Genomic DNA, 24,881 nt, shown 5'->3' on the forward strand with positions numbered 1-24,881 from the left:
ACCATTCAGGACGTAGGTGTAGGCAAGGACTTCATGACCAAAACGCCAAAAGCATTGACAACAAAAGCCAAAATAGACAAATGGGACCTAATCAAACTCCACAGCTTCTGCACAGCAAAAGAAACAATCATTATAGTGAATCGGCAACCAACAGATTGGGAAAAAATTTTTGCAATTTACCCATCTGACAAAGGGCTGATATCCAAAATTTACAAAGAACTAAAGCAGATTTACAAGATTTCTATTTTCATGCCCCATTCTGCCAAAATAAGAGAACTTCAAGTAGAGCCATTTGGGTTCCAAACCTTCCTGGAATCATGACTCATCTCAGGGGTTTGAGAAGATAATTGGAGAGAGGGGTAATCAATCCTCAACCATTACTCCAGGCATTGTTTCAACCTCCGTATACATTTATACCTCACGAAAACACTGTGTATCAGGTGCTGTACATGTCCTTCTTGCTTGCTCCCCAGTCAAGTCTGGAGCATTTGTACCACATACTTTGATTGTCCCACATTTCTACCCTTGGCCTTATGAAAGTTATAATTTGATATATATTTATATAAATATGCATGTATCAGTTCTCATGCTTGTGATAAACAGACCCAAGACTAATGGTTAATTTATAAAGAAAAAGAGGTTTAATGAACTCACAGTTACATGTGACTGGGGAGGCCTCACAATCATGGCAGAAAGTGAAAGGAATGTCTTACATGGCAGCAGGCAAGAGAAAATGAGAGCCAAGCTAAAAGGGGAAATCCCTTACAAAATCATCAGATCTCGTGAGACTTACTTACTATCTGGAGAACAGTATGGGGGAAAACACCCCCATGATTCAATTATCTCCCACCACATCCCACCTACCACATGTGGGAATTATGAGAGCTACAATTCAATATGAGATTTGGGTGGGGGCACAGCCAAACCATATCAATGCCATTCAATGTCTTCTCTCTTTTTAGGGCTGTAAACTCCCTGAGGCTGGGGCAGAATATCTTCATTACTGTTCCATTGTTCTTAGCTCCATACCTGGAGCATTTTAATGTTTGTTTACATTTTTCATTAATAAATGAATTAAATGACATCCCAATAGTCAAATTTTAAGCAAAGATCAGATGAGTGGGAGATATATTTCTGGACAGGAAATACTCTTTAGTTCCTGTCTATTTACTTCAAAAAGATTTTAAACTATAAATTAGTTTGTGCCGTGTGTTTGGTTCAACTTTATTGAAAAGATACCTTTTTTTTCAGAAGATACCTTTTTTAAGGAATAATTTGGTAGACATAAGTGACAAAGGCAAGGGACAATCTTAAGAAAGTTTATGGTCAACCTTATTTGTATAGCTATGGAAACAAATGAAGACAAACCAAATGAAAAGAAATGGAGGTGAAGGAGTCAGACACAATTGCTTGTCTTTGACAGACACTCAAAGGCAGACAGGGGAGTAGAAAAGCTTTATAGTGCAAAAAGGCAGCTTGTAGGTATGGCCTTGATATGAACAGGAGACAGAGAAACACTGGGTAGAAGAGGATGGTTCCCTGGCAAAGGCCCCACCCTCAAGCCTGGAGATCCACAGCCCTAAGTGGGAATAGGCATTTCTGTTTTCACACCCAAAACATTGCTTTTTGGCCCTCCACACCCCCCACCCATCCTTCCCTGAATCCCAGGCTCCAGGAGAAGATGAGCAGACAACGAGATCCGGAGATGAGTAGATGAGGAGACAAGGAGACTAGCAGACAAGAAGACAAGAGAAGAACGGTATGGCAGAGAAAGTAAGAAAAGTAACATCTGAACACTGAGAGGAATTCAGCTAGGGGCCGTCGCAGAGTGATTTGGCCACTGGACAGCAAAACTCCAATGAAAGATCACCTTCCCACTCCTTCCCCCTTTCAGCTTGCCATCCATCCATCCTGCTGAGAGGCAGCTCCCCAAATCAGTAAAACTTTCACATTCATCTTTCAAGTCCATGTGTGACCTGATTCTTCTGGGACACTGGACAAGAAAGAGCTAAGAATACAGAAAGCTGTTAGACTTGCCCTCTGCCCTTGCAGAAAGGCAAAGGGAGCAATGAGCTGGTTAACACTTGAGCTGTCTGTAGAGAGCAGAGCTAAAAGAGCATTATAACACTGGGGTTGCAGCCACCCACCCCTAGACATGACTGCAGGGCTGAAGCCCAACGCATATACCCTGGTCTCTGCACCTGCCCACCTGTATGCTTTCCCTCCTGCTAGGGTTTTGAGTTTATTGCAGGTGAACCACCCAGCACACCCCTTTCACATGCTCTGTGAGGGGACCAGGGAACTCTCTCATTTCAGTCTGATTGGAGATTATTGGCATAGAAGACCTGGAGGCAGGCTAACTATGAGCTGGTATCTTATGTGAAAGATTTGGAGATTATATCTGGCTTTCTTTGGTTGGTCTTGAGTTGGATACATAGTACAAAAACAGAAAAACTGGCCATCACTGACCAAGTTTTGACTATCTTCAGTCAGTTGTTGCAAAGGTTGTGGTTTGTCTTCCTGGTTTAGTTGCGACAGAGGTAGTGAATCAAAGTTCCACTGTAATTTACTGTCTGGCCACTGTGCATTTGCAGATTCAGTTTCAAATAGCTCAAAACACATTTTTAAGGCAACACTGGCAATAATTTTTAAGGCAATAATGATACCATGTGTCTCCAATATGCTTTGGATTCAATCATCAATTCATTTCAAAAATATTTATGAAGCACCTATCATATTTGAAAAACAGTGCTCAACAGTGAGGATAAGACAGACACCTTGGTACCATGCTTGGTTTTAGGATTCTTACTATCCAATGCACTTGTCCAAACCAGGACAGCTTTTTTCTCATTGATTAAACTATGAATGCATATTAGAAGTTTTATTTAAAAATTTAGGTTTTGTGCAAAACTGTCATATCAATTAGGCTGCTCCTCACTGCAAGTAACTGACAACCTTTTTCAATAATAGCAGGAATCTATAGGCTTATGTAATTATTACAACAGTCCTGAATTATTGTAGGCTTTAAGCATGTTTTAATCAAGGCCATGCTTCTGTTTTTCTTTTTCTTTTTTATTTTTGTCAGTTTCAAATTCAAGCTGACCTCTATCATAGATGTTAGTGGTTAATAATTTCATACTTCACATTTGTTCTATATGCCATACAAAAAAATGAAGTTATTTTGTAACCAACTATACAGGAGAAGCCCATCAATTGGATTCCAATCCTATAGTTTTCTATTAGTGCTGTAATAAATTACTACAAATTTAGTAGCTTAAAATAACACGGATTTAGTCTCTTAACAGTTCTGGAAGTCAAAAGTCTGAAAACAATTTTACTGGGCCAAAGTCAAAGTGCCTGCCGAGCTGGTTCGTTCTGAAGGCTCTATGGGGAGAATGTTTCCTCATCTTTTTGAATCTCCAGTGTTTCCTTACATTGGATGTTTTTATTTCTCATGGGCTCTTCAAAGTGCATCACTCCAGTGTATGCTTTCACCATCACATCACCTTCTCAAACTTCAATTCCTTCTGAACCCTCTATAAGATTCTTGTAATGACATTTAGGGCCCAGCCAAATAATTCTGGATAACCTCCACATATCAAGATCCTTAATTACATATGCAAAGACTCTTTCCCATATAAAGTAACATTAACAAGTTCTGGGACACAGGCTGTAGACATCTTTGGGAGACCATTGTTTAGCTTATCACAGGTAAGCTTATAGCCCGGCTTTGTGGTCATTGAGATAAGCATGGCTTAACCCAATTACAGAGGCAAAAGGGATGACATTACAGAGCAAGCTCTAAAGCTGAGAGTATCAAAAACACCACTGCAAAATTGTAACTAAGACAGTGAAAGAGATCTGATCTAACCAACTCTATCTTGCTTCTAACCTCCAAGCTGTCCTTGTTCATTCCTGGGCATAGATTGAACTAACTTTGGGAGAAACTTAGACTGTAGTTTAAAACAAATCTGATAACAGGCCTTTCCCAAGGCAAATCCCCTTCTTGTCTGGGGAGTAGACTGCCTTGGTAGGACTAACAAATTAACCACATTAGAAATTATGGTTTAGGAGTCATGCAGCTGGAGGCTACAAGATTTTGTCCCTCCCTAAATTTCTCATAAGATTAGTCCTTGAGATGTTTTTGCAGACCTTGCACTTGATGGATCAGCTGGCACCATCCAGATTAAAAAACTGGCTCACCTGATCTTGCTGCCCCCACCCAGGACTGACTCAGCACAAGAAGACAGCTTCGACTTTGGTATTGTCTGTTCTCATGCTGCTATGAAGAAATATTTGAGACTGGGTAATTTATAAAGATAACATTTAATTTACAGTTCTGCATGGCTGGGAGGGCCTCAGGAAACTTACAATCATGACAGAAGAAAAGCACCTTCGTCAAGGGCAGCAGGAAGGAGAAGTGCCAAGCAAAAGAGGAAAAACACCTTATAAAATCATCAGATCTCATGAGAACAACATAAAGGTAACCACCCCCATGATTCAATTACCTCCTACTGGGTCCCTCCCATGATATGTGGGGGTTATGGGAACTACAATTCAAGATGAGATTTGGGAAGGGACACAGCCAAGCCATATCAACTCTCTTTGATTTCATTGCTGACCTAACCAGTCAGCACCCCCAACTCACTGGCATCCCCTCACCCACCAAGTTGTCCCTGAAAACTCAGATCCTTGAAAGCTCGGGAAGACTGATTTGAGTCATAATAAATCTCCAGTTGCCGGCACAGCCAGCTCTGCAAGAATTACTCTTTCTCTATTGCAATTCTCCTGTTTTGATAAAATGGTTCTGCCTAGGTAGCAGGTAATGTGAACCCATGGGTGGTTACAGTATGATCGAATTCATCTGAATTGCCTTGCTGCCCTCAGTAGGCATGGTGAATGCATGCTGCAGAGCCAACAATTTTGTCCATTTTCTGCTGCCGTCTACCAGGTTAAGAATAAAAGCAACATCTCTAGTATGTATGGATACTGAGGGCAAACCTCCAACATAGAAAATTAAGGAAAAACCGGGCCCTGAATACAGTAAAACAGAATCTTGTCTTTAAAAGATTGCTTTCTAAGGAAGAAGCATCTGGACTGTGGTTTAGATAGACCAACAAACAAGGTAGAAAAAGTACCATGAGATAGGTAAGTATAGAAATATTTTCCTAAGCAGGTCTGTGGTTAGGGGCTAATTTAAATTTTGAAAGATGAGAGAGAAAATTTAATTAGCTATATGGTGTTAACCTCTAATACTTGCTGCTTAAAGCAGCTTTGATTCCTAAATTAGTGTCTTGAACTGGAAAATTAAAGTTATTCATAAAATGAGATGAGTTTTTAACATTTTATAACATGTTTATCTTTGGTGGTTAATTCTTCTGAATAACAGCAATGATATTTTAATTTTTCAAAGATACCTTGATTTAAAAGTTAGCTTTCACTTGACATATTTATCAAGATTTATCTTTATTGAAGAGAAGAAACGAGAAAGCATCAAAGATATTCATTGAGTTTAGTACTCTGAGGCAGTAAAACATGTTAACTAAACCATCAGTTTTCCTGTGTTCACGTAAGAATTCACATTGCAGGTGTCATTTTAGAGTATATTTCTTGATATTTAAACCAAATATTGTCAAGGTATTTACATCATGCATTTTTCAAATTATCCTAATTTATGTTAACTGGTATGTCTCACTCAGGTGAGAAATGATGCATCATTCTTGGTATGATATTTTCAAATAATAAAGAGTTTTTTTTCTGATATGGGAGGCTTTGAATATTTTGACTTTTCTGGTCTTTATAACTTATGTTTTATAAACCTGTGCCACTTCTAAAGGAATACCAGGACACCAGGAATAATATTTTATGGTTTTATTGTTTTAATCTCAACTTCACAGTTTTCAAAATTATGCTAGGTGGAAATAGATCACTGAGACTCAATTCCCCTATCTTTATTTGTAAAAATATTTTTAACCTTCTTTCAGAAATGGTTTGATTTTTAACGCTTCATGTCCACAATGTTAAAAGGGTTGAAAGTTTTCAGAACCATAAGTCTAACCAACTCTTCTTCACATCATCCATAGCAAATCATATTACTTTAGGGTATCAAGGAGCCACAATGGGGGAAAAGAAAGAAGAACAAAGATTGTTTTTGCTTTTTATAGCCCTTTGCTCTCACAATTCAACAGTAAATCAACAGTGAACATTTGGTTTGCCCGAGGCAAACATGAAATCGGCTTGCCTGTTTAGAGCTTATATTGTCTTTTGTTCTTATCTGTTAAGTCTTCAAAAGAACCACAAACTCTTCTCTCTTAGAGACTCTCAGAACCAGTGGTAGTCCCCATTGAATTTATTCATTTCATCAAAATGATATGAATTTCAGCTGCCCAATTTTGTATTCATGAGAAACATTGGTAATCTAATTCAAAAGAAAGCCATAGAGAAGAATTCATTGTGGCATACAGATAATTTCCCCTATAGCTAATCTTGTTTTTATTCAGACGTGGAGATTTGTCTCTGCAAGGCTATTTTTTTCTCAAGGGAGAAGATGAGTTTGTTGCAGGAAAACTATCTGACTGAACAGATAGTTAAGCATACCAACGAGGCAAAAAGAAAGAAAGAAAGAAAGAAAAAAAAACCCAATCCCAAATCTTCTTACTCTAGATGATTTTCTTGCCAACAAAATCTGAGAGTCCCCATTTATTGGCTAGGGCTTTCCCAGTAATTCAATCTTTTTTCTTTCTAATCTTTCAATTTTACAAACAGCTTTATGTATATTATCCAGAATACATGTGTCTCCACACTCTCTCACCTCCCACATGCATATACCTGGATGTGTTTTTAATATCTTCAACTCCTTTGCCTTCTGAAAACAAAGCTCAATTATGTTTATAGAATCAGAAATTCTTCCAATATTTCACCAAAAAGAAGGGAAAATATCATATGAGAATTCAGGAAGGTATATTATTAGATGTATTTACAGCGTAATCATATTATAGACTTCAAATTACATCTATATTAGAGCCAATTCCACTATCAATAACACTGACCTTGAAAATAAGTGCAACTAAAAGTATTAAATTACTAAATGATAATCAAGATAATATGTGTGCCCCTGAAGTTACTAAAATGGAGTCCCTAATGGCTCCTACATGGCTACCCTATTCATTAGAGCGCCTCTGAGGAAACTACTATTCATGATTAGCTCAGGAAATATTTTACATGCAAGAATTAAATATAAATCACAATTAGAAAATCTTATTTTCATGAAGTGACTTTTTAATTGGAGGGAAGGAAAACAAGCTCTCCGTCACAAGTCAGTAAGTAAACAACTTCGACACATCTCCTTTAGGTATCCTACTTGTCTTTTCTAAAGGCTTACATTTTTTATTATTTTAAGGAGAAAGCATTTTGTTCATCTAACACTAGATCTGATTCCTGCATCTACCATCCTCTATTTTCTTCTTAAACTAATATTTTAATAGTGTTTGTACATTTAATTTATGCATTATTTTGAAGGTTTAGAAAACACACATACACACGCCCTACAGAAAAGGTTTATTCTCCATTCAGGAAAAAAAAAAGAAAGAAACAAAAACCATAAAACACATAGCAGCTAAAAAATAAATGGACCAAATATATAAAACAACAATGTTCAGATATTGCTTATCAGGCAACACTGGGGAATAGTACCTCAGAGCGGAGAAACAAATAAAACAGCCCTATTGATAGTACTATTATACTGCTTGAAGAAAGATTACAGACCTAAGCCATGCATGGGAGCTGGAGCCCAGTGTATTGCCTGAGATGAAGAAATGGAAGGCCAAAGGAGTAAAGGAAGGCCCCATGGCTAGAAATTCACAAGGCAAAACAGCAGAGAAGAGAGAGCGGCACTGAACATCTGCAAAGTGTCCCCTTGGAGTCTTCAGGGAGGTACTAGTCAGCACACAAGTGTGGGGAAGATACCAGGTGCTGGGGAAAGAACCAGCTAAAAAGAGCAAGGGGAAATGTCCTCTGAGCTCAGAGAGGATTGGAAAGTATCTGTGTTACCATAAACCAGAGGGAAACGTCTTGTAACCCGTGAAGCATTAAGGATACTCACCTGGAGGATGTAATAGTCCTAGTGATTCATGCAACTATTACAAACATAAAACAGGTGGAGCAAAAACAGGTGAAGCAAAACCCGATAGAACCGAAAGGAGAAATAGTAAGAGATGTCAGCACACATTTCGATAATTTCTAAAACAAAGAGAAAATTAGGAAGGCTATATAAAACTTCGACCACACTCTAAACCAGGCTAAAGTAACGTTTTGTAAGGAATTTTGTGTCTATATTCATGAGGGACATTGGTCTCAGTTTTTTCTACTGTTTTTGTCTTGTTTTTATATCAAGGTAATTGTGGCTTCATGAAGTAAATTGGGAAGTTGATATGGTTCGGCTGTGCTGCCACCCAAAATCTCATCTTGAATTGTAATCTTCATAATCTCCACCTGTCAAGGGAGAGAGCAGGTGGAGGTAATTAAATCATTGGGGAAGTTTCCCGATGCTGTTCTCCTGATAGCGAGTGAGTTCTCACGAGATCTGATGGTTTTCTAAGTGTTTGGTAGTTCCTCCGGCGTTCATTCTCCTTTCTGCGGCCATGTGGAGAGGGTGTCTCGCTTCCCCTTCACCTATAGCCACGCTTATGTTTCCTGAGACCTCCGCAGCAAGGCTGAATTGTGAGTCAATTAAATATTTTTTCTTTAAAAGTTACCCAGGCAGTAATTTCTTAGGCAGTTATTTACAGCAGTGTGAAAACTGACACAGAGTTTTTTCTACTTTTCCTGTATCTGAAAGAAATTATGTACACTTGGTGTGAATTCTTGTTTAAGCTTTAGATATAATTTTCCAGTGCAACCATGTAGGCCTGGGGAATTTTTTTTTTGGAGATTTTAAATGAAAAATTTATTTTTATGGTATTAGAAGGCTATGCAAACTATTTTATGTTGTGTGAATTGTGACATTTTATGTTTTTCAAAGAAGTGAACCATTCTAAGTTGTCAAATTTATGTTTAAAGGGTTACTTACAGTATTTTTATTATCATTTGATGTGTGCAAGATTTATAGTGAAATCCTATTTTATTTCTGATTATGGTGATTCATGTCTTTTTTCGTGTCAGTCATACTACAGGTCAGTTTTATCCATTGAACTCTTCAAACAGCCAAATTTTTATTTCATTGATTTTTTTTTTCTATTGTTTATCTGTTTTAAATTTCACTGGTTTCTTTAGGTTTATTACCGACCCCCCCCCCAACCGCACCCCCCCCCAACTTGGTTCTTCAGGTTGGAGATTAGATTGATTTAAGATACTTTTTCTGTTTTTCTAATGTGTGTATTTAATGATATAAAATCCCCTCTCGGCACTGCTTTTGCTTTATCCTATAAAGCTGAAATGTTGAATATTCATTTTTATTTAGTTCTTTGCATTTTTAAAAATTTCACTGGAGTTGTTTTTAAACTACGGATGATTTAGAAATGATTTGGTTTCTAAGTGTTTGGAGAAATTCTAATTGACTTGCTTGATTGTCTGCTTGTCTTTCGTTATTGGTTTTCAGTTTGATTCAGTTGTGATTGAATTATTTCACTTGTTTTCAATTTGGGGTTTTATTCCATTCTGTAATATGTACCATTGGTACTCAAAAAGAATGTTTATTCTGCTGTTTTGGTGTAAAGGTGTGGATAAGTGTTGATTAGATTCTGTTGGTGGATGAGATTGTTAATCAGCAAGGGTATAGAAGAACTTATCTGTATAATTACCCTATCAAATAGTGACACATGAGTATTAAAGTATCTACTGATAATTGCAGGTTTGTCAACTTATGCTTTCAGTTCTATCAGTTGTTTGATACAGTTTTTGCTCTCCTGTTTGGTGGATACATATTTAGGATTGTTATGCTTTCTTGGTGAAATGATCCTATCATTATGTAGTATTCTTCTTTGTACATGGTAATTTATTTTGATATTGAATCTATTTGATATAGCCACTTCTACTTTTCTTTAATATTTGCATGATATACATTTCCAGCCTTTAATTTTCAAATTACCAATACTGTTACATTTGAAGTGTGTTTCGTACAGACAACATACAGCTGGGTTATGTTTTATCTGTTTTGTCAATCTCTATTTTGGGGTGATATATTTAGGCCTTTACATCTAATTATTGATGTGTTGGACTTTTGCTATTTTATACTTGTTTTCTGGTTTTCTAAATCTTCATTTCCTATCTTCTGCCTAATTTTGGATTACTTAAATATATTTTGGAATTCCACTTTTGGCTTATTTTTAGTGTTTTTTCAATTTATCTTTTGATATATATATATAGCATTTTAAGTTGTTTCTCTAGCTGGTAGACTATGTACACATTCCTAATCACAGTCTATTATTTCAACAGTTTGAGTTATCTCCCTGTGTTCCCTTACCGTCTCCCACTTAGAATTGTGTTCAACACTTCTTCCACATACATTTTAGACCACAGTAGTGTTATAATTTTCACTCTACCCTTAGTATATGATTTAGAAAAATCAAGAGAACAAGGAAAGTTTAAATACAAAGTAAGAAAGCAACTTTAAGTAGAAAAAGCAGGCCAGGCACAGTGGCTCATGCCTGTAATCCAAGCACTTTGGGAGCAGAGGCAGGTGGATCACCTGAGGTCAGGAGTTCAAGACCAGACTGGCCAACGTGGTAAAACCCTGTCTCTATTTTAAAAAACGCAAAAATTAGCTAGGTGTGGTGGCAGGTGCCTATAATCCCAGCTGTGTGGGAGGCTGAGGCAGGAGAATCGCTTGAACCCGGGAGGCAGAGATTGCAGTTTGCTGAGACTGCACCATTGCACTCCAGCCTGGGCTACAGAGCTAGACTCCATCTCAAAAAAAAAAAAAAAAAGGTGAATAAGTAAAAATTGAATAGAAAATTAAATGTTTTGGTGTTAGTTCAAAGTTAGTATTTTCCATTTTAATATTTTTGAAATGTTTATTATGAATGTCAATATGTAATTTTTCTAAGTCACTGAAAACAGAAAGTAATATTTGACTAGTAAGGAATCTGCAGCAAAAATATGTGAAAGATAAAACAAAACAGATATTTAAAGCTGAGCAGTGATTTCTATGTACTTCTTCCAACCTATCTAGATCTGCTAAATTTGAAATACAACCTACTTACTAATTTTAATATTAAAACTAACACAGTTAACTATAAACAGATCATTTGAAGGGTATTGATCACTGTAGACTAGGATGACCTTGAAGGGTCTACACAGATGTCTCAGTCAGTGATGCTAAGCACATTTAATAAGGCCTTTTTGGGTTAATCCCAGGTAACGCTTCAAACTATTTGGTGGTAGGCTCTCCAGTGATGCCCCTGAACAGAAGTTTTCACATCAGTCAAGATTTTGCCACTTTATTAATTCCTGTTACTTACAGAACTTCCATAAAAAACAGTCTTCTGTAAAGGCTATCTGCCTAACCTTTTGGCTATAATAATAATCCTTAGTATAGATTGTCAATTTTCGTATTCCCAGGAAGTTAATGACAGAAAATTTAGATTCTCTGTCTCACAAGAAAACCCATACCCAAAGAATTTACTAACAATAAACATGAAAACATAAATGAAATTTGTCTACATATGGATTTAAAGAATATCTACATGGGTATGCATTTTTAAAAATCATAAAATAATGTTGTTATGGTAGTCAGAAAAAGGTATAGTTTCAAATAATTGCATTTTATTTATTTTTTGAGATTTATTTATTTATTTATTTATTGAGAGTCTCACTCTGTCACCCAGGCTGGAGTGCAGTGAGGCAAACTCAGCTCACTGCAACCCCCACCTCCCAGATTTAATCGATCCTCCCACCTCAGCCTCCCAAGTAGCTTAGATTAAAGGTGCCTGGCTAATTTTTGTATTTTTAGTAGAGATGGAGTTTCACCATGTTGACCACACTGGTCTCGAACTCAACCTCAGGTAATCTTCCCGCCTAGGCCTCCCAAGGTGCTGAGGTCATGAACTCCTGACCTCAGGTAATCCGCCTGCCTCGGCCTCCCAAAGTGCTAGCTCTTACCTGGCCCTAGTTATTGTGTTTTTGTTATTTTCAATTTGTTAAGAACACGGTCACATAATTATGGTGCTTGATAGCTGGAATCATATTTTTTAAAAATGTGTTTTATAAAGGCCTTCTAGTTTACATTTTAATGAACTAGTTCACATTTCATTTCAAAATGGAACGTATCAGATTACTTTGAGCTAGATGTTAAAGAAGCAAAAATACAACAGTGGCAGGGTGACACTGGAAAATACTGGACAATTTGACATCCAATGATAGATATATCTGAGATCAATATTTTTCTATAAAAGCTTTGTGAAAATATTAAATGTGTTTCTTACCCCTGTATAGTTTGTATGCATTTAAGGGCTGAATGATAACATAAAAAACAGCACACGAAGTTTGAAAATTGAAACAAATTACTTAGTTATACCTTTAAAATGTATTTCTATAAAATGTATAAAAAGAGTATATGGCATCTTATAAATTGTAATTTAGGGTGAGAGTTAATTTATATTCTGATTTCTGCCATGCATACAATAATTTTTTTAATGTTATAGAAATGGATAACTTTAAACACTAAAATATTGATTTTCAAATGTCTTATTGATGGAAAATTTCTAATATACATCTTTCAAACAAAATTTTGGTTATAAAGAGAAAAAATTGGAAGAAAAAGCCAAGACCTTATTTTGTAACTTTTTGTTAGTATTTTTATTGTTATTCATATGAAAATTTTAAGATAGGTGACTTGGTTTGACTCTGTGTCCTTATCCAAATCTCATCTCCATTGTAATCCTCATGTGTAATTCCCATGTAGTAACAGGAGGAACCTTGCTTGCTCTTAATATATTCATTATAGCTTAAAATATAAAGTTTACAGTGGTAAATCTTTATCAAAAAAGCTTTTGACTTATTTTCTTTAACTGATTACAGCCTAAGGACTTGTGGAGATTATTTCTTGACATGTAAAATTATTAATTGGCTGACTTTTAGTCAACAAAGCAAAATAAGACAAAACTAACATTCTTTTATGAAGATAAAATTTCTAAATTTCCCCCATTAACACGTTTAAACCTGAGTATATACTAATTGGTTAATCAGTTAATCTTAAGAATGTTTATTATCTTAAAATTTTTCATTTGGATGTTTGTTTGCAAATATTTCAAGGATTAAATACAAGTGGGTGACTGTGACCGTGAGTGACTGTGACCGTGAGTGACTGTGACCGTGAGTGACTGTGACCGTGAGTGACTGTGACCGTGAGTGACTGTGACCGTGAGTGACTGTTGAAATATAACCTAACTTAAATACTTTCCTACTAGAATCCAAAAACTTTAAATAGAATCTGCAAAATCAAAGAATTGCCAATAACTCTCAATGCAGTTAAAGCACAGTAAAAACACTGAATTATCCATTTCAAGAGGCTTCTTTGGATTTACAACAAACTCAAGAGTTCATTTTCAAATATTTCATTTAATTCAATTATCTCTATCACCCTGAAGCTCCTACAGCTGGCATGATTTTTCCTTGAGTCAGTTATCCATTTCCTACAAACCTAAAAAACTGTCCCTCACCTGAGGTCATCTCTCTGGCCAGATATACAAATCACTGATGTTTCTGTTAGCCTTAAAACATCTACAGGAGTTAGTAATAGAGAAGCTTCCTTAAACCTATTGTAGGATTGCAGACATGAACAAGACATTTCGGTTTCCTTAAAATTAAAAGAAAAGCATTATGAACTCATTTAATAATATACTTTAGGAAAGCTGACTTCATCATTTTCAGGGAAAAAGAAAAGCCCTTAGCTCAAAATAAAAATCACTTAAGGTGGAATTTAAAACTTTGGTTTAAAAAAAATAATTCAATTCTCAAGGAAAAAGTGAATAAATATGTCTCCAGAAAGAGTTCATATTTTTTGCTGAAGAAATATAATTGAAAATACAATCTCCCAACCTTGAAAATCTCTCCGCAAAGGCATTAAAGAAAGAAAACACTTTTATTGTTGAACAAGCATTAAATTAGAATGTAACGTACAACACAGGTAATTTGCTAAGAGTTCAAATACACGTAGACCTCTCACAATCAGAAATTTTTATGTAATAACAAATAGTTTTTAAAACCCTTCAGCCTATTACATCAACTTCGGTTCTCTGTTCCCTCTCTTACGTTTCTCATTTACAATCTTGTAACAGAAAAATGTTTGTGCATTCACATGTATCCATAAAAAAGTTTCCTCCCAGATCAAATAAATGCTTTTTATTTTGTTTTTATATAACTTATAGTTAAATCAACACTACAATATTTAGTAATGTTTTTGCAGTAATCACATATTGAATATTAATTTTATAAATTAACCTTGGTGCAACTCTGTGTCTACAAAACAATTATCAAAATTAGCCAGGCCTGGTGGTGTACACCTGTAGTCCCAGCTACTCTGGAGGCTTATGTTGGAGGATCACTGGAGCCCAGGAGTTTGAGGCTTTAGTGAGCCATGATCCTGCCACTGTACTCCAGCTGGGGCGACAAAATATGACCCTATCTCAATAAAAATTATATTTAAATTTAAAATTAAACTTATTAAAGAATTTTGTTCTTTTAAAGATGCTAAATAAAATGATTAGGTAAGCTTGCCCAAGAAAAGGCTATTTTAGATAATTTCCAAAATTATTACATGGCACAATAAAACATGAAACACAGGAAAATAATGTGTTTGACAAACTATGTAGCCTTTATTCTTTTCCTTGAAATGTTTTCTTCTTATACCCTTCCTTAGGGAAAATGTGTCCTTGTTGCATATTCTTATTTAAATGTCCCATAAAATGGTTGTTACTTGCTATAGAACAATTTGACTAGTTTATGCTCACACAAATAGAACTGTGGTGTTATAAATCTAAGATCTGCCAAAATGTCCTTACATACTACACTGCCAGTGCCCATGATCTTCTATTATTTTTCTTTAAATATTTTACGCTTTTGACAGAAATCCAATAGTGCTTGCATGGTTTGATGATGATATGGGTTTTCAAGGTCATTTCAGTGGTTGATAGATCATGATAGCTATAAATTCACATTTTGCAGCTCAGTATCTGGTGATCTGCTGCTGTATAAAATTAGAAATTGTTTTCAGTATAATCCTGCTACTATAGCTGATACTTCTAATAAACAATTAGAGTTTTTCAGAAATGTATTTCCATTTTGAATGTTACTGTGAAATAGATTTTGCCATTTGAGACAACAAATTTAGTATTTAAAAACCAGACTATTACAGTGGCTTAGGACAATAGTTGAAATGAATGAAGTAGTAGGTATGTGACCACCTACAATATGTGATTACTTCAATGAGGGTGGATAGGTATCTATAGGTATGAAAATATATACTTTTAACAAGTACTTTTAAATGATTTACAGATAAATGAATTTAAATCAAAGGAACTTCAAATTCACTTTGCTACTAGTGTAGACTTCTTTGATATTGTTCGGTGAAATATACTTTTCCTGTTATAAAACGAACATCCTATTTTATTCTTCAATTTATTTATTTCAAATGAGTTTTGTCCCTCTTTGTGTGGGACGATTCATACTTTGTGAATTCTGTCTTTAAAGCCCTCTAAAAATATAGCAAAGATAAATCAAAATGTGTCTAAAGACCAACTAGAGTCAAGAAACATCTTGGCACTTGGACCAGATCAGATTCCAGAAATAGATTCCATATTCCCAAGTCTGACAGCTAAAATATAATTTTAATGATACCTTTTAAAAACATACAGCAACTATTGCTTGTTGACTTTTTTCTTTTTAAACTTCAGTCTCACTCTGCCTCCCTAGTACCCTACTTTGCCAATCTAAAAACAAAAGAAAATCCTTTTAAAGCAGTTTGACATTCTCACATACCTACCTCAAAACATTTTGTATGGATTTACTGTGGGTCTTTGAAATTTCCAGGATTTTGTTTAAGCAAAAAAGATATAAAAAATAAAATGGTCAAAAGTGCAATTTTCTTAGAACGGAGGTATTCCAGATTTGGTCCTGAGTGAATCAATAGTACATTGCCCTTGGGTAGACAAACGTTTCTGTTGTTGTAAGGTGGACTGTTTTCCACCAATGTATGGAAGTGTTTGATGTTTGAAAAAGCAGTGCATACTGTAACAGATTAAAGTCTTGTCCCCAAAAAGGAATGAGACTAGGGATATAAAACAAATCTTCAATTAAGTTGATTCTGGAAAATCTGAGGAAATCTTACACATGGATATGGACACAAAAAAAGTGTTAAAGTGGTGTAAAAGACCCAAGAAATGTTCAATTCATGTGGTACCCCTGAAATGCATGCACATGCTGATCACATTGAAAACAAATTTTTAATTAAAATATTAACAGATTTTTAAGAAGTATTTTAATATTGAAATGCTTTGTCACTCAGTTTTAATGTCTATTACATATGTACAATGAAGATACAAAATATAAGACTATCTGTAAATATTCAATGTTTAAAATATAAATGCATTTTGGAAGCTAAACAGGGTCAGGCCTGGTTAGTACTTGGATGGGAGACCACCTGGGAATACTGGGTGCTGTAGGCTTATTAAAAAAACGTATATATATATATATATATATATATATATGTGTGCATTTTTATCTCTTTTGGAATGTAAACTGTGAAATTGTTAAATAGTACTGTACAAAAGTGTCTAAAAGCCCAACTACTGTTAAAAAGAAACAGCCTATTAATACTTGACATTTCTGTGCTTTGAAATATTATTTTTAAATTTAAACAGGAATATATGCAGAAATTGTAAATGTAGGTGTCTCAAACAATAGCACATTTACACATTTAAAAATATGTATTGTTCCAAACAAAAGATGACCCTCACTCTTCAGTGTTATGTACATGTGATTGAGAGGTAAGGTGTGTGATCAGCAGTTCTTGCCAATGGACTCAGAGAGTCTATAACTTGCTCTGCTGTTAGACTCTCTAGTGAGCTCTAGTTTTGAGCTATTCACAATTGCTAGTTTGTTTTACAAGGTGCTTAATGCTTTTATTCCAACTGAGGAAGGTATTGGATACTCAATTACAATCTAGCTTTTCGAGAAACATTTTCTGTACCCTGTGCATCTTGAAATAGTGTCTTAGCTAAGTGGCATCATTGTCCTTTGAAATATTTTTGTATAAATATCATAAATGCACATCATTAGGCCTCAATTAGTATTTAAGTCGTTATTAATAAATATTTCTGTTTTAGCTATGAATCAATATCCGATTCATTAGAATTGAAAACATTTCAAATTCTTGGTTTAAATTCTATTAGAATACCCTCTTAGGAGTAAATTTCAACTATCTTATTGGGTTACAAAGACTTTCTTCATTAGAAGACTCTTTGACAATACCTAGCCCAGCTAGTAAGGTTTAGTAGTTTATAAATTAGCAATTTTCACTGGTTTTAACTATATAATTTATTGTTATTGCATTAAATTCTTGGAATACTGGGTTAGGTCATTGCACATTTATGCACTTTACCTTTTCAGCACTAAAATACATGATTCTTTGGCAGTCTCTCAACAGGCTGTATAGTGCTTAATTTTTGTTCTCATAAATTAGAATATAATTAAGTAATACAAATTACTTATCTAAAATTGATCCGACTCTGGAAGCTAACAAATTAGGCACATCATTTAAATGAATTACTGCCTACTATTTCAAAATTTCATTCATTTTCATGGTCTAATTACATCAATCAGTTGTATGTGATAATTTTTCAAGTAGACCTGCTATAAATCATAAATATATGAACAAAATTAGTCATCAAGAGATCAATGTTATGAACTGGTACGCCAAAGTTATGTCATAACTATTTTACTTACTATGTAATTAATGCTGTTTAAAGTTTGCCAGTTTACATTGAATTTTAAAAACTGTACAATTTTAACAAAGAAGAATGCCTTTAACAATATTCTCTGGACAACACTTTGTACTTTTTAATTTTGATCCTCAAAGCAGACCAATAATTTAGATTGTAAAGAATCTTTATCAGGACAAATGAAATAAAATAAAAACAGTTCTTTATTGAAATGCCTTGTTACTCTCTATTTCAAAACTTCCTTTTACTTTTCTGGAAATTTCTTCATTTTAAATGGATTTATGTGGTATTCCTCTTAATATTAATGAAAGCTGCAGTTATCTAATTTTTATTGTTTCAAAAAGACTTGTAGAATCAAGGCTGTTACAAAGGATGCTGATAACAATGCATGAGCCCTCAAAGGTATATTTTTGGAAGAATCACTTCCAGTTACCCTGGAATCGTCTTTCCTCCTTGTGATTCCCAAAGAATTTTATTATTGGACAGTTTTCTTTGCTTATTTGTGCCTTCATTAATTATTTGTGAATTATCTATTCTCTTTTCAACAGCTAGACCCTAAGTTTCTTATTAAGTTTTTCAACAGCTAGACCCTAAGTAAGTTTCTTGTTGACAAGAATAAATATCTTTGATCTAAGTGTTTATCACACTGGACATAGTGAGCACTCAAAAATTAACCTGGTGCATTCATGAAAATACTTTCTATGTATGCATACTTTCATATTTTTTTTTCAGTTCCCGACTACAGATTTCAGATGAAATATCTGAATTTTTAATATTTTTCTACTTTTTTTCATGGTCTATGACCTCAATTCTATTAAGAAGATAAACTATGGATTAAGAATGTTCTATAATCCTAATATTTTTTTTTTCTTTTGGGAATATAATCTTCCTCTTTCACCCAGACTGGAGTGCAGTGGAGGAATCTGGGCTCACTGCAACCTCTGCCTCTTGCATTCAAGTAATTCTCACCTCAGCCTCCCAAGTAGCTAGGATTACAGGCATGCACCACCATGCCCAGCTGACTTTTGTATTTTTAGTAGAGACAAGGTTTTATCATGTTGGCCAGGCTGGTCTCAGAATAGTAACCTCAAAGGATCTGCTCATCTCAGTCTCCCAAAGTGCTGGGAATACAGGCGTGAGCCACCACACCTAGCCATATAATCCTAGTTTTTCTATCCTCACTGTAAAAGGGAAAAGTGTATGTTAATTAAGAAGTTTATCATGGCAACTTGGGAGCATGTTACTTGTTTTGTTATTTATTTAGAATTGGTTTTTAGCAAAATTAAAATGCAGGTAAAAAAAATGTAGATGAAAGGAATGCGGGCCGGGCGTGGTGGCTCACGCCTGTAATCCCAGCACTTTGGGAGGCCGAGGCGGGTGGATCACAAGGTCAAGAGATCGAGACCATCCTGGTCAACATGGTGAAACCCCGTCTCTACTAAAAAATACAAAAAATCAGCTGGGCATGGTGGCACGTGCCTGTAATCCCAGCTACTCAGGAGGCTGAGGCAGGAGAATTGCCTGAACCCGGGAGGCGGAGGCTGCGGTGAGGCGAGATCGCGCCATTGCACTCCAGCCTGGGTAACAAGAGCGAAACTCCGTCTCAAAAAAAAAAAAAAAAAAAAAAAAAAGAAAGGAATGCAATACAGAACAAGTGTAATTTTGAAATAAGGCAAGAGCTGCAAACAATAAGGAGGCAGTAATTTGCCATGGACAGAGTATCTTTTGCTACACTTCCTCCATGAGGAAACTATACCTCCTCGGTGCTGAGCTTTCTGAGAATCTAGACATTTTTACAGTACTAAGGTGCCTCCCTTAACTTGTATTCCTAATGCAGTTCTGTCACCACCCTAATTTAAACTGCATTTCCTTTAGTATGAAGCCTACCCAATTAAACAGAAACACTCACTGTCGTACTATAGTGAGATTTCAGGGAAGGATTTGGAAATATAAAGGTTCAATACATGTAGCATATTGGTATCCAAGGTTGCTCAATATGAAAGAGTGTTTTATTGAAATTGTTTTGTTTTGCTTTTAGAACAGACTTCTATTGAGATGTCTACTGCAACTCTACTTAGCTAGTGTGGAACAATATGTAACTCTCTGAGAAAACATATGCCACCCAACCATGCACAATTTTGGAGAGAAAATCAAGGCTCTGTCTTTTAACATCTTATAGTGAGAGAGTCATTGGTAGGTTCACGCAAGACACAAAGCATTTGTTAAAGCTTATTGGAAGAAGCAAACTTCCTTAGCATTTCAGTATTAAATATTACTTAGAAATACCTTGTGGACAAACGTGGACTTAGACACTGAGAATGAACTCCCTAAAAGAAGAAACTGAGTACCCAACACTAGATATGGAATATGAAACATAAGTCAGGCAGAAAAAGTTATATAGAGCTGAAAGAAGTTTGCAGATGTAGTAGGAGGAATTCTAAGAGTGACTTTCTCAATATTCTCGTAACCTGGGTTTTGCAATCAAGCATAAATCTAGGCACTACTTTGAAGATATTTTGCACAGGGAAATAAAATTACTAATTAGATTAGCTGACCTTTAAATGGAGAGATTATCCTGGGTTCTAATAAACTCATTGAACTCTGTTATCTAATCAGTCTTTATCTCTTTGAAGTACTTGTAACTATTGGTAAATATTGCAAATCTCCTTTATTTGGTTTCATCTGTCCTGAATTTTTTTTCTGTTCTGAAATACATGTTTTTCTGTTTTCTTCACTATCTTCTATTCTTTACATCTCTTTCCCTAAAACTATGCTTCTTACTTCTCTTTTCCCCTGTATCTCAAATAACTTTCTTTCATGCAATTCTGCATCTTTAACTATTACCGCTTCCAGCTACATATATCTAATACATAATATAAAATTAATAGAAGCCAAATGAAACTGATATGCCTTGAAATTTTACTGCTAAATCTAAAGATGTGTTTCATCGTCTTGCTCTGTATTTTCCTCTAGATTTTCCACTAACATTGTCAATTACATATGTCCCAAATCTCCATTCTAACACAATAAGTTCTTTTTCTTTGCTATATCTACAAAAAGAACTATCACTTAAGAAAAACCAGCTAAATTGTGTTGCATGGTATTTTACAATTTGATTTTTTCTATCCAGTTGTTTTCAGATTGGTGTATCGTCTACCTCTGCTACTTGTCTCATAAGTAATGTCTCCTTCCCATTCTGATTATTCTCTTGCCATGCTTACTGCAAAATTATTGTAGATAATTCAACATTTTTTCAAATCCTGAATAATGCCATAGTTTTTAAAACACATCATTACTTTTGCCACTCACTTTGCCAAAATCTTTCTAACCACATTGTATGCAAATTCTCCCATCCTCTCTTTGGCCCCACCTAAGGTATCATTTTAAACTTTCCTGTCTTCTAATTTCCTATATAATCTATGTAAGTGTGTCCTGTAGCTTCTTCCAGCAGGATTTTGCTAATGTGTTCCTCTCCAACAGAAATTCCGACTTCATGGTATTAGCCCCTGGCCTCTTTCTAGCTTTTCTTGATAAATTTCCCTTGGATTTCAAAATTACATGATGCCTATATGTATATATTTTTAATATCCATTGGGCCTCTTTTTGTGTTTTTTAGATAGGGTCTCAGGTGATCCTCTCATCTCAGCCTCTGCAGTAGCTTGTACCACAGGCACTTGCCACCATGCCCAGCTAATTTTTTGTATTTTTGTACAAACAGGGTTTCCCTATGTTGTCCAGGCTCATCTCAAACTGAGCTCAAGTGATTTGCTTGTCTCAACCTCCCAGTGCTGGGATTACAGGCATGAGCCACCATGCCTGGCCCACTGGGCTTCTTTAGCGATGTTGACTTGACTTTGCCTTACCTTGAACTTTCTCATGTTTATAGCTCACGTTCTTCTGTCAAATTGTATTTTTATATGCAGCTCCCAACCCATTGCCTTGTTTCTAGAACATATTTAAGACCTTTTAAAAAAAATTTATTGATTTAAATGAATAAACTTAATTTCATTTAAGGTAAACTTCAATTTACCTTAAAAATATGGATTTATATTTATCTTTCAAAATAATTTCCCTTTCTCACATTAACTGTGATAAGCCTTCTATTCATTTACACCTTCCCCTAAAGACTTCAGAAGGCCTGCAGGAGAAGTGACAGAACTACTGGTGTCTTGACTTCCTGCAGTGTAGGGTAGTAAAAGGTTTATTACTCTGTCAATTATTTCCCAACAATGATCGTTCTTTCCTTGAACTGGTGTATGTATACTCTAACAATTCTAATATAAGCTGACACTAAATGGAATTCAGTGACAGAATGAACTAATAATAGAAAAAGACAGTATGTGGCTGTTGACCTACACACTGAAACTGGCTCAAAAATAAAATGCAAGACCTAGAATTCCTTCCACAATGTGATTTTTATTTTGATTACCACTTCACCACATTAGGGGAAATTTTTCTATAACATAGAAGTGTATATATAGCAGCTGTGTGTGTGTGTGTGTGTGTGTGTGTGTGTGTGTGTGTGTGTGTGTATTCAACTGAAAACATTTACTTACCATTATAAGGTATTTACAAACTCTTATTAGGCATTTTGATTCCCCACATATCAACTTCATTTGGTTTCTGTTAGATTTTCAGTGTGCGTATTATGCAGTATTTCTTTAGAATTTATCATGCAAAGTTCTTGTGTATGTTCAGACTTTGACTTTCTAGATCTGGGATAGAGTATGACATTCTCAATTTTTACTATGCTTCTTTAATATGCTACATTTAATTGAATTAATTGGCAGTTAATGCTGGTGTTGCTGATATAAAGACTGTGCTTTTAGAAGCAAGAAAATAAGTAGTTTAATCTTTAATTTCTTTATCAACTGTAAAAATAAAGCATTCCCAAATCTATCTCTTGAGGGAATATGAAATCTGACAGAACTTGAAGGGATAGCAAGAAAATTAATGTGTCTCTGGGTCATATTTTAAAATAATAGAAAGTTTTCTTACTTTGAAAGAAAGTATATCCTAATTTTTAGAGTGATTCTTAACTCTGGAAATACATCATAATGATGTAATAAACTTTGAAAAAACAGTAATTTTATTTTCTCAACAGGACTTTTGTTCTTGCAATGGTGCAGTAAGAGTAGATGAAACCTTTCACCTTAACTTAGAAAGTTAGACAAAACATAAAAATTTTCAATCACTGAGTAATAGGAGTACAATATCATGAACCCTGAGAGAAGGGAAACAAATAGAGCCTTATGAGTTCCTGATTTCTGCCAGGAAGCATAGTTGGGTATCTCAAGGGAGCTTGGTGGACTCGTGAGTTGGGGACACAGAGACTGGTGAGCAAAAAGTCTAAGTGGATGGACATTGTGTGGAAGAGTTCTTGATCTAAGGAAATGTGTCCCAAAAGAGCTCCAGAAATCTGCAAGAGGGGATTTGAATCGTTGCTTAAAAATATGTATATATAGGATATAATTCCAGAGACTAATACAAGCGTGGCTCAAGAGTAACAGGCTAAATAGTTTCCAGAACACATGAGCTAGAGAGGTGTGTCCTTGTTGAACACTGGGGACATTGCCTGGATGCTGTAGAAGGGCCACATGTTGGTATTAGGGGTAAATTCTCACAGAAGTAAAAATATTCTGAGTAAAACCTATTCCTGGCACATGCCAAGAAACAGGAAGATATAAGCCAAAGCATGTTTCCAAAACAGTCACTGAGAAAAGATAAACCTAAATGTGACAAGTAATAAAAATAGACAAGTAATTTGAACAGATATTATAAATATGTTCAAGATTTAAAGAAAAACATGAAAGTAGGGATCCTCGAGCCCCATATGTTGGGTGCCAGAATGTAGGGAACCAGTCTCACATCACAGCCATGGGCACCCCAAGTTCAGTGGTGACAAAGGAAGGAGAAAAAGATGAGAGAAAGTGGGATGAGGGAGCTGTCACTTATTACTGGAGGAAACAGTGAAGGCCCAGAGTTTATGTTAACCACAGTGTTAATTGGTTACAATCACTTTGATCTATAAGGTAGGAGAGGAGTGATGGTGGGGAGAGGGTGACATGATGGTGGAGTGAATCAGTAAGCCAGAACTGAATCGGAGTCGAAGCTGGTGTGTAATTCTAAACATTGATAACAGTGACAGTTTGGGAGTTTCACAAAACAAGAACATGTGGTTATATTTAGCCTATTATCTATGGGCAGCTGGTGGAACACAGGCCTCACAAGTAGCCTACAAGTCTGGTTACTTCTTAGTGCTACGAAGGAGTTTTACATCCTTGAGCATGACATTTATGGTAACAGAGCTGAGGTCACCCTGTATGGGAACATGAGGCATGGAGAGGCTTTCCTCCCCAGAGGCCTCCTGTGGCCTTCCAGTTTGTTGTTTCTTGTTTATGTTACTCATAACCAATTTATGTAGGCACTCTGTAAGTCCTTTCTCCTTTTGCTGCTTCCCCCAATACATGAGCATAGAAAAAAAATGAGGATACAATAAAGAACCAAATGCAAATATAAAAATGAATAACATATTTGAAGTGAAAAATTCCTACAGGCAATTAGCTGCTGATTAGTACTATATGTTATAGTATCAAGTAGTCCAAAAACATGCATTTGAAGTTCCAGTAGAAGATGAGTGAAAGAAAACAACAAAAAGAAATAATGACGAGGAGATGTCCAACAGATAAAACTGGAAACCCAGTCATCCAAAAAACTCAAAATGCCCTAAAAGAATAAACATAATGAAAACCACATCAACACCTGTTGTCATCAAATTCCTGAAAACCAATGATAGAGAGAAAATCTAAAAGCCAGGGGAGAAACAATATCCTATTAGGCACAGAGAAACAATTATAAATATAATGGCAGATTGTTTTTTCTGGAAACTAAGCTAGAAGATAACAGAAAAATATTTTCAAGTACCGAAAGAAATGTAAACTGTCAACC

This window comes from Sapajus apella, unplaced genomic scaffold (genome assembly GCF_009761245.1).
Source record: "Sapajus apella isolate SASKATOON/1434 unplaced genomic scaffold, GSC_monkey_1.0 scaffold9, whole genome shotgun sequence".
Lineage (NCBI taxonomy): Eukaryota > Metazoa > Chordata > Mammalia > Primates > Cebidae > Sapajus > Sapajus apella.